The sequence below is a fragment of the Somniosus microcephalus genome, chromosome 13, assembly GCF_052327205.1.
Source record: "Somniosus microcephalus isolate GS21.2 chromosome 13, FLI_Smic_1.0, whole genome shotgun sequence".
Lineage (NCBI taxonomy): Eukaryota > Metazoa > Chordata > Chondrichthyes > Squaliformes > Somniosidae > Somniosus > Somniosus microcephalus.
The window spans coordinates 94,689,461-94,702,417 of record NC_140999.1 but is presented as its reverse complement, the minus strand read 5'-3'; the positions used below and the strand labels follow the sequence as shown (position 1 = coordinate 94,702,417).

Below are 12,957 nucleotides of genomic sequence, written 5' to 3'. Positions count from 1 at the left end.
TGGGTGTCACCCACTCGCTCCAGTCTACCTTAAATAACACGCCTGCATTCTCCAGATTCTCCAGCTCTGCCTCGACGGCTGGGCGAATTGCATATGGTACCGGTCTTGCTTTGAAAAACTTGGGAATTGCATTCTCTTCTATTTTTATCGAGGCGGTTACGCCTTTAAGAGTTCCCAGTTCTTGTTGAAATACCTCTTTGGCGTCAGCTAAGATTGTTGACAATCGTCCAGGAGTGACGTCATCATCCTTTTTACCAGCCACCGTCAGTGCCTGAATGGAGTGCCAGTCTAAACTTATCTTTCTGATCCATTCACGTCCCAATAACGGTGGTCCACCATCTTGCAGTAGGTACAGATACAATTTCTGTCTTTCCTTGCCGTTGTATTCGACAGGCACCCTTATTTTTCCTCTGGGGTATACTTTTTGCCCCGTATGCATCGTCAAGACAATGGATGTCTCTTTCAAGGGTATGTGTGAGAATAGCCACTCGTAGTCTCGTCGATTCATGATGGTTAGAGCTGATCCTGTATCCAATTCCATTTTGACTTGGGACCCTGCTATCGTGAGGGTGACCCAAATGGTTCGGTGATATTCTTTTGCGATTATGTTGTGAAGTTTGAGACAGCTTAGTCTCTTGTTCCCGGATTCACTATCGCTCATCTGGTCTTCGGAACTACTGTCCGTCATCTTTTGTACTTTCCTGTACGGTTCCTTAGTAGCCTTTTTGTTGTCGTTGGTCTTCTTCTCAGACCTGTAAACTCGTGCAATGTGTCCCATCTTTCCGCATTGCCTGCATATTTTGTCCTTGGACCAGCAGTCCTTCTGGTCATGGGTTGTTCTGCTTCAGCAATAACATTTTGTAAATCCCCGTGTCATTTTGTGGGTGCCGTATTCCTGTGGCTTTTGCTGTATTTCCGCAGCTCCCCTTGCTGTTGCTTCGTACGATACTGCCACGCTGAAAGCCTTATCTAGCGTCAGCTCTTTCTCTGAGAGTAACCTCTTCTGGGTTCCTTCACTCAGGAGTCCACAGACAAATTTGTCCCGTAAGGTATCTGCCAGTCCTGCTCCGAACTGGCAGTGCTTTGATAGCTTGCGTAGTTCCGTAAGGTAATCAGCATTGCTCTCATCTTTATGCTGATTTCTCCTGTGGAATTTAAATCTTTCTGCTATCAGCAGCGGTGTAGGATTTAGGTGTTCCTGTAGGATAGCAACAATTTCGTTAAAACTCTTCGCCTTCAGTTTGGCTGGAGTAATCAGGTCCCGCAATAGGCCGTACGTTCTTGCCCCCATTAAGTTTAGCAGTACCGATGCCTTTTTCTCATCGGCTACTTCGTTTGCCTCGCAATATACCTCGACTCTTTCCATATACGTGGTCCAGTCTTCGATTGCATTATCGAAGGCAGTGATATTGCCAGTCTTCGGCATCTTGGAAATCTAAGATGGCGCCTCCCGTGCTTTGCCTTCTTCCCTGATTTAACAAAATGGCACCTCCCGCGCTTTGCCTTCTTCCCCGCTGGATTAAGATGGCGCCTCCCGCGCTTTCTGTCTTCTCCGCTGTTGCTAGCGCTTTATGCCTTGATGGCGACACCCTATGCTCTTCGCGCACTTCCCCCCCCGCGCTGCTGCTAACGCCGCTCTCCGCGGTTCCCGTGGCAAACTGCAGCTCCTCGCGGCTTTCTGCGCGTTTAATTTTTATTATTTCCCCGTCATCGGAACAACCCTGTGGACTCTTGCCTCCCTCTTCTCGGGTCTGTACGCTGCCCGGCTTCGTAGCACCGGCCGCGCCCTGTGTGCTCCACCCTCTCTCTCTCTCTCCTCTTCCCGACAACGCTGCTTGGCCCCGTTGCAAAGCCACCTGCTCGAGCTCTGGACCGCCGCAGCCCAGGAAGGATCAGTGTACTACCTGCCACCAGCCCGATTAGCTGAAGCACCATCGACAGGATAACCAAGCCCCGCTCTCGACAGCCTCTCCTGCAAATCTTCAACTCCGCTGACTCAGAGGCGGATGCCCACGGTCGACGCCTGTTTCTTCTGTTTCTTTCTTCCTTCTGGCCTCGACCTCTGGTAACTTCGCTTCAGGGATGGATCCCCATGAGGTGGTGCAGACTGTAGGCAAGTTCGTATCTGCTCGTCGCCAGTATTATGTCCATGTATAATTGAGACACGGACTGCAGGAGTTGGTTATAACAGGTCTTTACTGAATGGAGGCAACCTGGAACTCCTATGCAAAAGTTACTACACAGGCTTCTTTACAGGGGTGGTCACTACTGGTACTGCAGTATACAGGGGCTGCAGAATATAGTTCCTTCTGCAAAGTACATACACTACAGTTATCACATCCTTTATAATAGACTCTAGCATTTTCCCTACTACTGATGTTAGGCTAACTGGTCTGTAGTTCCCTGTTTTCTCTCTCCCTCCTTTTTTAAATAGTGGGGTTACATTTGCCACCCTCCAATCTGCAGGAACTGCAGGAAATGTGTAGCCAGTGCATTTCTATACCAAGTGCCATTCTGTACCCAGTGTCATTCTGTACCCAGTGCCATTCTATACCCAGTGCAATTCTAGTGTCACACTGTACCCAGTGCCATTGTGTATCCAGTGTCATTGTGTACCCAGTTCCATTGTCCACCCAGTGCCATTCTGTACCCAGTGCCATTCTGTAGCCAGTGCCATTCTGTACCCAGTGTCACACTGTACCCAATGCCATACTGTAGCCAGTGCCATTGTGTACCCAGTGTCATTGTGTACCCAGTGCCATTCTGTACCCAGTGTCGCACTGTACCCAATGCCATACTGTACCCAGTGCCATTGTGTACCCAGTGTCATTGTGTACCCAGTGCCATTCTGTACCCAGTGTCACACTGTACCCAGTGCCATTCTACACCCAGTGCCATTGTGTACCCAGTGCCATTCTACACCCAGTGCCATTGTGTACCCAGTGCCATTCTATACCCAGTGCCAGTGTACCCAGTTCCATTGTGTACCCAGTGTCACACTGTACCCAGTGCCATTCTATACCCAGTGCCATTGTGTACCCAGTGCCATTGTGTACCCAGTGCCATTCTATACCCAGTGTCACACTGTACCCTGTGCCATTCTGTACCCAGTGCCATTGTATATCCAGTGTCCTTCTGTAGCCAGTGCCATTCCATTCCCAGTGCCATTCTGTACCCAGTGCCAGTGTTCCCAGTGCCATTCTATACCCCATGCCATTTTGTACCGTGTCACACTGTACCCAGTGCCATTCTGTACCCAGTGTCATTCTGTACCCAGTGCCATTGTGTACCGAGTGCCATTCTGTACGCAGTGCCATTCTGTACCCAGTGTCACCCTGTACCCAGTGCCATTGTGTACCCAGTGCCATTCTGTACCCAGTGTCACACTGTACCCAGTGTCATTCTGTACCCAGTGTCAGTGTCATTCTATGCCTAGTGCCATTCTATACACAATGCCAGTGCCACTGTGCTCCAAGGGTCATTCTGTACGAGGTGTCATTCTGCACCCAGTGCCATTCTGTACACGGTTGATAGGATGAACACAAGACACTTATCTAACCCAATAAATTCATGATTTGCCCACCTCCTGTTGGGGCGCTCCACCATCACTGTGCTGCACCTTCCCCAACTGTGTGGTCAAGGCCAGGTTACCGTGAGGGGAGTCAGTCACATGACCATGCATCCCATCGCTCCATTCCGCAGGATGTGACAGTAGCAGCCTGTGACAGAATGCTTCCTGTCAAACAGCATGAGTCCTATTATTGGAGAGACTTGAAACGTACACATATCACAAGCCTTATGGTTTAGCTGACAACCAGCCACCCCTTATAACGGATGACTTACTCAGCTCAGTTTTTGTCAAGTTGTGTCAAGCGCCTTGAAGGCTCAGTGCTCCTGCCCAGTTGAGATACTGAAGCTTGCAGAACAGGAGGATCCCAGGTTCACTCTGATCTCAGCCAGGTAACAACTGATGGTAACTGTCCTGTGATCTACGCCACCCAAACAGACTAACTGGTCATTTATTTCATTTGCTGCTTGTGGGATCATGCTGTGCACAAGTGGGCTGCCACGTTTCCTACATTATAACAGTAACTGCACTTCAAAAGTAATTCATTGGCTGTGAAGTGCTTTGGGATGTCCTGAGGTACTCTCTTAATGACTCCTGCTAAAATGTGAAGGTGTGAAGTCAGGATCAGTTTGACAGTGATGGCCCCATGGTTAAATTGCCTGCCAACTGTCCTTACCCCACCTTGCCACTGAGGAATTATTGTGACCTGCAGTCAGGGCCTGCTCTTCACCTCACAGTTCATGTGCTGGCCTTTGCCCTCTGCCTATGTGTGGTTCTGACTCTGTGACTGGCAGGAGCTGAGCCTCTGAGAGGGGGAGGTGCACTGCCCAAGCCGTGTGGCCAATAGCAGAATATTCTACCACAGAGAGGAAAGGAAGCAAAAGGACAGCTGATGAAAAAGACGTCTGGAGCTTAGCGCCAAATCTTTGGTAAGAAGAGGCGGGGTGATAAGAGCAGCGTTGTTTCAAGCTGTAAGGTGCAACGGTCTGAGTGTAAAACCCCCCATTCCCTTGTGTGACCTCTACTGCGGAATCATTCCAGCAGCAAAGAAATGGAGAGGCCATTTTTTTAACACAATTTTGTGTTTGCACTTTGTCTGCACAACCCCTCTCCTCTCACAAATCTGTTGGGGTACAGCCCCCTCCACTACATTGGCCTTCTTCAAATATGAGTCTAGACAGTGAATGTCAGCAGTCTATTCGACCATGAGCCCAGTCAGATCCACACCCATCGCTGACCTCCCGGTCCTGCTACGCCTTGATTTTAAAATTCATCTCTTTGTTTTCAAATCCCTCCATGGCCTCGCCCCTCCCTATCGCTGTAATCTCCTCCAGCCCCACAACCTCCCGAGATACCTGTGCTCCTCTAATTCTGCCCTCTTGAGCATCCCTGATTATATTCGCTCAACCATTGGTGGCCATGCCTTCAGCAGCCTTGGCCCTAAGCTCTGGAATTCCCTCCCTAAACCTCTCTGCCTCGTTACGTCTCTTTCCTCCTTTAAGATGCTCCTTAAAACCTATCTCTTTGACCAAGCACCTGCCCTAATTTATCCTTATGTGGATCGGTGTCAAATTTTTTGTCTTAAAATACTCCTGTGAAGCGCCTTGGAACATTTTACTACGTTAAAGGCACTATATACATACAAGCTGTTGCTGTTGCCCAGTCTCCATATGTGCGCTTTATCAAAGGAATGGCTGCAGACTAGTCAGGTGTGGGACCCTCAGACCAGTCAGGTGTGGGAACCTCAGACCAGTCGGGTGTGGGACCCTCAGACCAGTCGGGTGTGGGACCCTCAGACCAGTCGGGTGTGGGACCCTCAGACCAGTCGGGTGTGGGACCCTCAGATCAGACCAGTCGGGTGTGGGACCTGTATTGATTTCTTTGTGGGTTCAATGATGAGACATTTATGAAAGAGAATGTCTTTTAATCTAAAGTCTGTTCAACTCTTTATACAGCATTTCAGGAGACACCATGCTAGTGATCCATCTAGAATGAAACTGAAACTAAACTAAACTGCCTTGCTTGTCTCTGTCACATGCCCTCTGCTGGTCAGGCACAAACAATCAATACATGCAAACATGCTGGTAAGGCATCATAATCAAACAGGCAAATACCATCTCTATTTGCTGATATCATTACATCTCCTTTTCTTAAAACAAAAGTATTTTACTTTTAACTAACAACATGTTTTCTTTGTATTAATCTGCATTTTAACTGTAACACTTAATGAACTTACATTATCATTATCATGATCAAGGTTTTTTAACCTTGCTTTGTGTGTTCACATGAAATATGTCAATACACTAGAACTTGAAGAAAGAATAAGATAACATTACTTCCTTCTATAACAATAGTCCTTAAATTTGCTCAATGTGTCTCTTAGGAGGCTTCACGTGTCTTGAGGATTTTCTGATTGATTGTCCTTGAATCTGAGTTGTTGCCTCAGATGATTGGTTCTCAGCTGTGTGATCAGGTTGTTCAACAGTATCAGTCTCTTGACCTGCTGTGTCTGGTCCCATGAGAAGATCCCTACGATTTCTTCTCAGAACAGCACCCTCATCTGTCTGAATGGTGTATGATCTTGGTTGAACTTCACTCAGGACAGTTCCCTTCTGAGTCCATGTGTTTGTTTTGTCTTTGAACCTTACTTGGTCACCAGTGTGGAGTTCAGGTAGGTTTTGTGTTCCTCTGTCATAGTAGTACTTTTGCTTTTCTTTCTGTTGCTCTTTGAACTTCCTCACTTTCTCCCCCTCTTTTGTTTTCAGGAGGTTCTCCGGGATGGGTAGGTTTGACCTTAGCCGACATCCCATAAGGAGTTGGGCTGGTGACATACCACACTCGAGCGGTGTTGTGCGGTACAAGCATGCTCTGGTAGAAGTCAGTTCCACTGTCTTTTGCCTTGTACATCAGTCTTTTCACTGTGTTTGCGGGCTCTCCTGGGTCAACAGCTCTGGACAACGTGTCTGCTGTATACATCAGCTTACCCGGTGTGTACGCAACATTCAGTTCATCATAGGCTGCCTCTCCTTCACTTTCCACAACGAGGACTCTCTTTACCAGGTTCAGTCTCTCACAGGCTTTTAAACCTAGTATGGCTTGCACATCCTTTGGCACCACGATTAATGCTAGCGTGTGCTCTCTGTCCTTGTGTATTACTTTGACAATGCATCTTCCTTTCACTGGTATATCAGTACCTGAGTATCCTGTCACTTTCACTTTTATTCCATATATCTTTGGTCTGGGTCTAATTTTCTTAAAATCAGTCTCTGCTATCACATTAACTTGTGCTCCAGTATCCAATTTAAATGGAATGTGTATGTCATTCACTTTTAGTGCCAACATCCAGTCTCTTTCTTCTTTTTCGTTTTCAGACACAACATCTACATAGAACTCCTCTATGTCGCTTTCATCTACTGCATGGACCTTGCTTTGTTGCACTTGGTTCTTGCAGCAACGGGCATAATGGTTGTTTTTGTTGCAACTATTGCATTTTTTACCATATGCTGGACACTTTTTTGGTGGATGCTGTGTACCGCATCGACTACATGACTTTCGATTGTCCCTTTCATTTTCGTTCGCTGGCCACGCCTCTTTTTTCACATTGGCGCTCGTTTTGTTAAACGGTTTGTATCCGTTCTTTCTCACTGCATCCACGTTGCAGCTATTGTCACTGAACAGCTCCTTTGCCTGCAACTTCACAGTCTCTATAGCCCTACACAGTGCTATGGCTTTTCCCAGGTCTAGATCTTGCTTTCTTAGCAGTCTTTCCCTTAGACCATTATCTGGAATACCACACACCAGTCTGTCTTTTATCAGCGAGTCTGTCAGTCCCCCAAATTCACACGATTTGCTTCGGTTTCTTAGTTCAGTCACATACTGATCAATAGTCTCAACCGTTTTCTGTACACATTTGAAAAATCTGTGCCTCTCAAACGTCACATTACGTTTAGGTATGCAGTAGGCCTCAAACTGTTCCATTATTTTATCTAGCTTCATTTTGTCTCCATCAGCAGCGAATGTGAAGTTATTATACACCTCCAGCGCTTCATCACCCACGACATGTAAGAACAGTGACGATTTCTTTTTATTACTTTTCTCGTCAGCTCCGATTGCCACTAAATACAATTCCAAACGTTGTTTGAATCTCCTCCAATTTTCAGCCACATTACCTGTCAACTGAAGCTTCGCCGGTGGGTGTAAACCTTCCATTTTTTCACTTCGTTAGCTATTCTCCAATGGTAAGCAACGATGTTCACTTTTGGCTTGCTAATATGTGGAGAGCTGATTTAACTTCAGATTTTTCCTCTTCATCTCTTTCAATCACTTCTGACACCATGTATTGATTTCTTTGTGGGTTCAATGACGAGACATTTATGAAAGAGAATGTCTTTTAATCTAAAGTCTGTTCAACTCTTTATACAGCATTTCAGGAGACACCATGCTAGTGATCCATCTAGAACGAAACTGAAACTAAACTAAACTGCCTTGCTTGTCTCTGTCACATGCCCTCTGCTGGTCAGGCACAAGCAATCAATACATGCAAAAATGGTGGTAAGGCATCATAATCAAACAGGCAAATACCATCTCTATTTGCTGATATCATTACAGGACCCTCAGCGCAGTCGGGTGTGGGACCCTCAGACCAGTCGGGTGTGGGACCCTCAGACCAGTCGGGTGTGGGACCTTCAGGCCAGTCGGGTGTGGGACCCTCAGACCAGTCGGGTGTGGGACCCTCAGACCAGTCGGGTGTGGGACCCTCAGACCAGTCGGGTGTGGGAACCTCAGACCAGTCGGGTGTGGGACCTTCAGACAGTCAGGTGTGGGACCCTCAGACCAGTCGGGTGTCGGACCTTCAGACCAGTCGGGTGTGGGACCCTCAGACCAGTTGGGTGTGGGACCTTCAGACAGTCGGGTGTGGGAAACTCAGACCAGTCGGGTGTCGGACCTTCAGACCAGCCGGGCGTGGGAACCTCAGACCAGTCGGGTGTGGGAACCTCAGACCAGTTGGGTGTGGGACCCTCAGACCAGTCGGGCGTGGGAACCTCAGACCAGTCGGGTGTGGGAACCTCAGACCAGTCGGGTGTGGGACCCTCAGACCACTCGGGTGTGGGACCCTCAGACCAGTCGGGTGTGGGACCCTCAGACCAGTCGGGTGTGGGACCCTCAGACCAGTCGGGTGTGGGACCCTCAGCCTTCCCCTCCGAGTCACATATGCTGCAGTCAGTATGATATTCCCTCTCACCAACCCAACCAAAGTGATCTAGAGTTCAGACATGGGCCTTTGTTAACCATAGGGCTCTGAACCACGAGCAGGAGCTAGGTGATTGCAAGGTTGGGAAGGTGAGGGTTGGGTCCCGATCCTCCCAACACAGAGCAAGAAGACATGCTGAATTAAAAACACACATATTTCTTACAGTCAACTTCCTGTCTACACAGAAACACAGAAGAGGAGTAATCTCTGACTGACAACAAGCAGGGAATTGATTACAGGCTCATTTATGCCTCTTGTGGTTCTATTTTTGCCAAGCAGACTGGAATTGAGTTAAATCTGATATTCATCAATGTGCTTCCACCACACAGAATCGATTTTCGAGTCTATGGCTTGGTTTTTTATAAAAAATACTCCACACCTGAACCAATAAAATAACCGTGATTCTTCTTTTAACATGAGTCAGTCCCAGCATGCAAGGTCCAGTTAGTGGGGCTGTTAAAAGCGATCTTGTCAGATAAACCCATCGTACCGCAAGAGGGCAAAGCAAACAAGACGCCTTTTGTTCCTAATGACCCCCTTCTATGAACGGATGCAGGGGCAGAGTCTTGACAAGGCTTGGCATTGAAAGGGACGAGCAGAGCACAGCACTGTCCGGCCTAAGCCTGAGGCCAGCTGTCTGGGATGCTCTGGTGGTCCAGTAGCTAAGCAACAACAACCAAAAGAAACAGTGCCCCTCGTATCTCACATCCGGTGATGGCCCCCAGCAAGACCCAGAATATTTGACTTGGATTTCCAAACCATCGGGTCCATTATAGCCCACTTATAGTGCGGCAATACACTTTGAAGACAGGGGGAACTGCCCCAGGAGCAGAGGTGGGGGGAAGTGCTGCTGCCATCACCGGCAAATCACCGCTAGCTTACATGTACCTTCCACAACACCACCTCCATGAGATGCAGGCCTGTATTATCAACGGGTTTTAACTGACCAGATCGGTTACCTGCAACAGAAAACAGAGGGAACAAATTATAAAACTGGATCTGTGCATTCCGATAGCTCAAGGTAAAAGAAAGACTTGCATTTATATAGCACCTTTCATGATCTCAGGACGTCCCAAAGTGCTTTACAGCCAATGAAATACTTTTGAAGTGTGGTCACTGTTGTAATGTAGGAAACGCGGCAGCCAATTTGCACGCAGCAAGATCGCACAAACAGCATTGTGATAATAACCAGATAATCTGTTCTAGTGATGATGGTTAAGGGATAAATATTGGGCACGAAACCGGGAGAACTCCCCTGCTCTTCTTCGAATAGTGCCGAGATCTTTTACATCCACCTGAGAGGGCAGGTGGGGCCTCAGTTTAACCTCTCATCCGAAAGACAGTGCAGCACACCCTCAGTGGGTGGGGTATACAGGGGGTGGGGAGGGCAGAGCGGGGATGGCAGAGGGTGGGGAGCGCACTGCTCGCACCTGTTAGTATTGTCCCAGGGAGCATGTAATATCCGTGCTGCCTGCTGGTTATCATGTCAAGCAAGCAGCCAGCACTAGCCGCGATATTTATTGGCTGCCCGCCTGTAGGAGGGCAGTAAATTGGGCGTCTCTGTTGCCACTTAATGGCAGCCAGCACCTCTTAAAGGGGAGGTGCACTCTAGCTGTAGACAGGAGGGAACATTTGTGAAGATAGAAATGGCTGCTAGACATATAGATTAGGCAGCCAGGTTCTTTGATGCTGCTTTAGAGCCCCTGGTCCAGGGAGTGAACATGAGGAGGAATATCCCATTCCCCCAGGAGGCAGAAAGCCCCCAGGCAACATCACCACCGCCAGAGGGAAGACATTGCTGAGGAGGTCAATGAGACTGTCACTAACACACTCCCTGCTTTCTTGCAGGAGAAGGTCGCCCACAACTCCAGACAGGGGCTGCCAGCAGAGGAGGCCAAATCCACCGGCACACCCTCTCCCCTCTCTGGAAAAAGACGTGCTGAGCAACACAGGCAGAGGAGAATCGAGGCCGTGACGAGTGGGAGCACTGAAGGAAGGTCTTGTGGTTGTTGGAGGCCAATCATCTCAGCCCCAGGACATCGCTGCAGGAGTTCCTCAGGGCAGTATCCTAGGCCCAAACATCTTCAGCTGCTTCATCAATGACCTTCCCTCAATCATAAGGTCAGAAGTGGGGCTGTTCACTGATCATTGCAAAGTGTTCACTTCCATTCGCAACTCTTCAGATAATGAAGCAGTCCGTGCCTGCATGCAGCAAGGCCTGAACGACATTCAGGCTTGGGCTGATAAGTGGCAAGTAACATTCGCGCCACACAAGTGCCAGGCAATGACCATCTCCAACAAGAGAGAGTCTAACCACCACCCTTTGACATTCAACGGCATTACCATCGCCGAATCCCCCACCATCAACATCCTGGGGGTCACCATTGACCAGAAACTTAACTGGGCCAGCCACATAAATACTGTGGCTACAAGAGCAGGTCAGAGGCTGGGTATTCTGCGGCAAGTGTTTCACCTCCTGATTCCCCAAAGTCTTTCCACCATCTACAAGGCACAAGGCAGGAGCGTGATGGAATATTTTCCACTTGCCTGGATGAGTGCAGCTCCAACAACACACAAGAAGCTTGACACCATACAGGACAAAGCAGCCCACTTGATTGGCACCCCATCCACCACCTTAAACCTTCACTCCTTCCGGCGCACTGTGGCTGCAGTGTGTACCATCTACAAGATGCACTGCAGCAACTTGCCATGGCTTCTTTGGCAGCACCTCCCAAACCCACGACCTCTAACACCTAGAAGGACAAGGGCAGCAGGCGCATGGGAACACCACCACCTCCAAGTTCCCTTCCAAGTCACACAATATTTTGACTTGGAAATACATTGCCATTCTTTCATCGTCGCTGGGTCAAATTCCTGGAGCTCCCTACCTAACAGCACTGTGGGAGTACCTACACCACACGGACTACAGCGGTTCAAGAAGGCGGCTCACCACCACCTTCTCAAGGGCAACTAGGGATGGGCAACAAATGCTGGTCTTGCCAGCGATGTCCACATCCCATGAATGAATTTTTAAAAATGACTCAGGCAGGGTTTCTTCACACCTCATCCTCTTTTTCCCTTCTTACTTCTATCTCATCCTCCACACTCTGTATGAAAACCTGGAGTTGCTTTCACCAACCACTTCTCCCTCTGCCCTCCCTTCACAATAACAGCTAACCCATGTTCTTTCCTTTCATTTCAGGTCCTCCAACAACAGAAGAATGCTGACTTGAATATTTTATTCATTGCTTTAAATAGTTCTGGCATCTGCCTACGGAGCAGCTCGATCCAATGTGACAGGTGGTCCACTTCCGGTTCATAATGAGCGTACTTCCTGCCCACCATATTGGACACTTATGCAGCGTGATCAAATTTCTAGACCGATGCCTGTGTGTGTTCAACAGCTCAGGGAAGTCAATGACAGGAAATTAAACAGTATCTAATTTTTGACCGCAGTAGCAGCATCATGCAGTCCTTGGGGAGGCACAGCACAGTGTCGAGCTCCATCTGTTCTGTCCCAGCAACATGACTTAACCTCAACCTAAGAAGGGTGTTCTCTATTGCACATAAACATTCACTCCCTCCACCACCGGCATACTGTGGCTGCAGTGTGTGCCATCTATAAGACACACTGCAGCAACTCTACAAGGCTCCATCAACAGCACCTCCCAAACCCGCAACCTCCACCACCTAGAAGGACAAGAGCTGTAGGTACATGGGAACACCATCACCTCGAAATTCCCCTCTGTAAAGTCTGTGGGTTGTTTAGTTAATTAATACACAGACTCCAAGAGTAACTTAAAACAGGACTTTACTATTCGAAGGTCAGGGCGAATCTGCCCAATACTTCCTGACACAGCACTTATATACCGGTGTGGTCACCATCGGTATTACAGTATACAGAAGCCAACAAAGTAGTGCAACACCTAAAGTAGTTCTCTTAAAGGTGGACGGTTACATACAATAGTTCTCTTAAAGGTAGACGGGTACATACACTACAATCCTCCCTTTTTAGCTTACAACATACTGATTCCCCATTAAACATACATTTGCCTCACAGCGCCAGGGACCCGGGTTCAAATCTGGCCTCGGGCGACTGTCTGTGTGGAGTTTGCACATTCTCCCCGTGTTTGCGTGG

The 12,957-nt window shown here is 48.3% G+C and overlaps 1 long non-coding RNA gene across 2 annotated transcripts in view; it reads left to right on the top strand.

Annotated features, from left to right (window-relative positions):
• Positions 1-12,274, top strand: part of LOC147108495 (uncharacterized) — a 70,858-nt gene extending 58,584 nt beyond the window's left edge. The window contains exons 3-4 of one of the 2 annotated variants that reach the window (XR_015080720.1): positions 10,668-10,940; positions 12,022-12,274. This is a non-coding gene — a long non-coding RNA (uncharacterized LOC147108495). The remainder of the gene's footprint in view (positions 1-10,667; positions 10,941-12,021) is intronic. The other variant, XR_015080719.1, reaches the window with a different exon arrangement.
• The last annotated feature ends 683 nt before the right edge of the window (positions 12,275-12,957 follow it).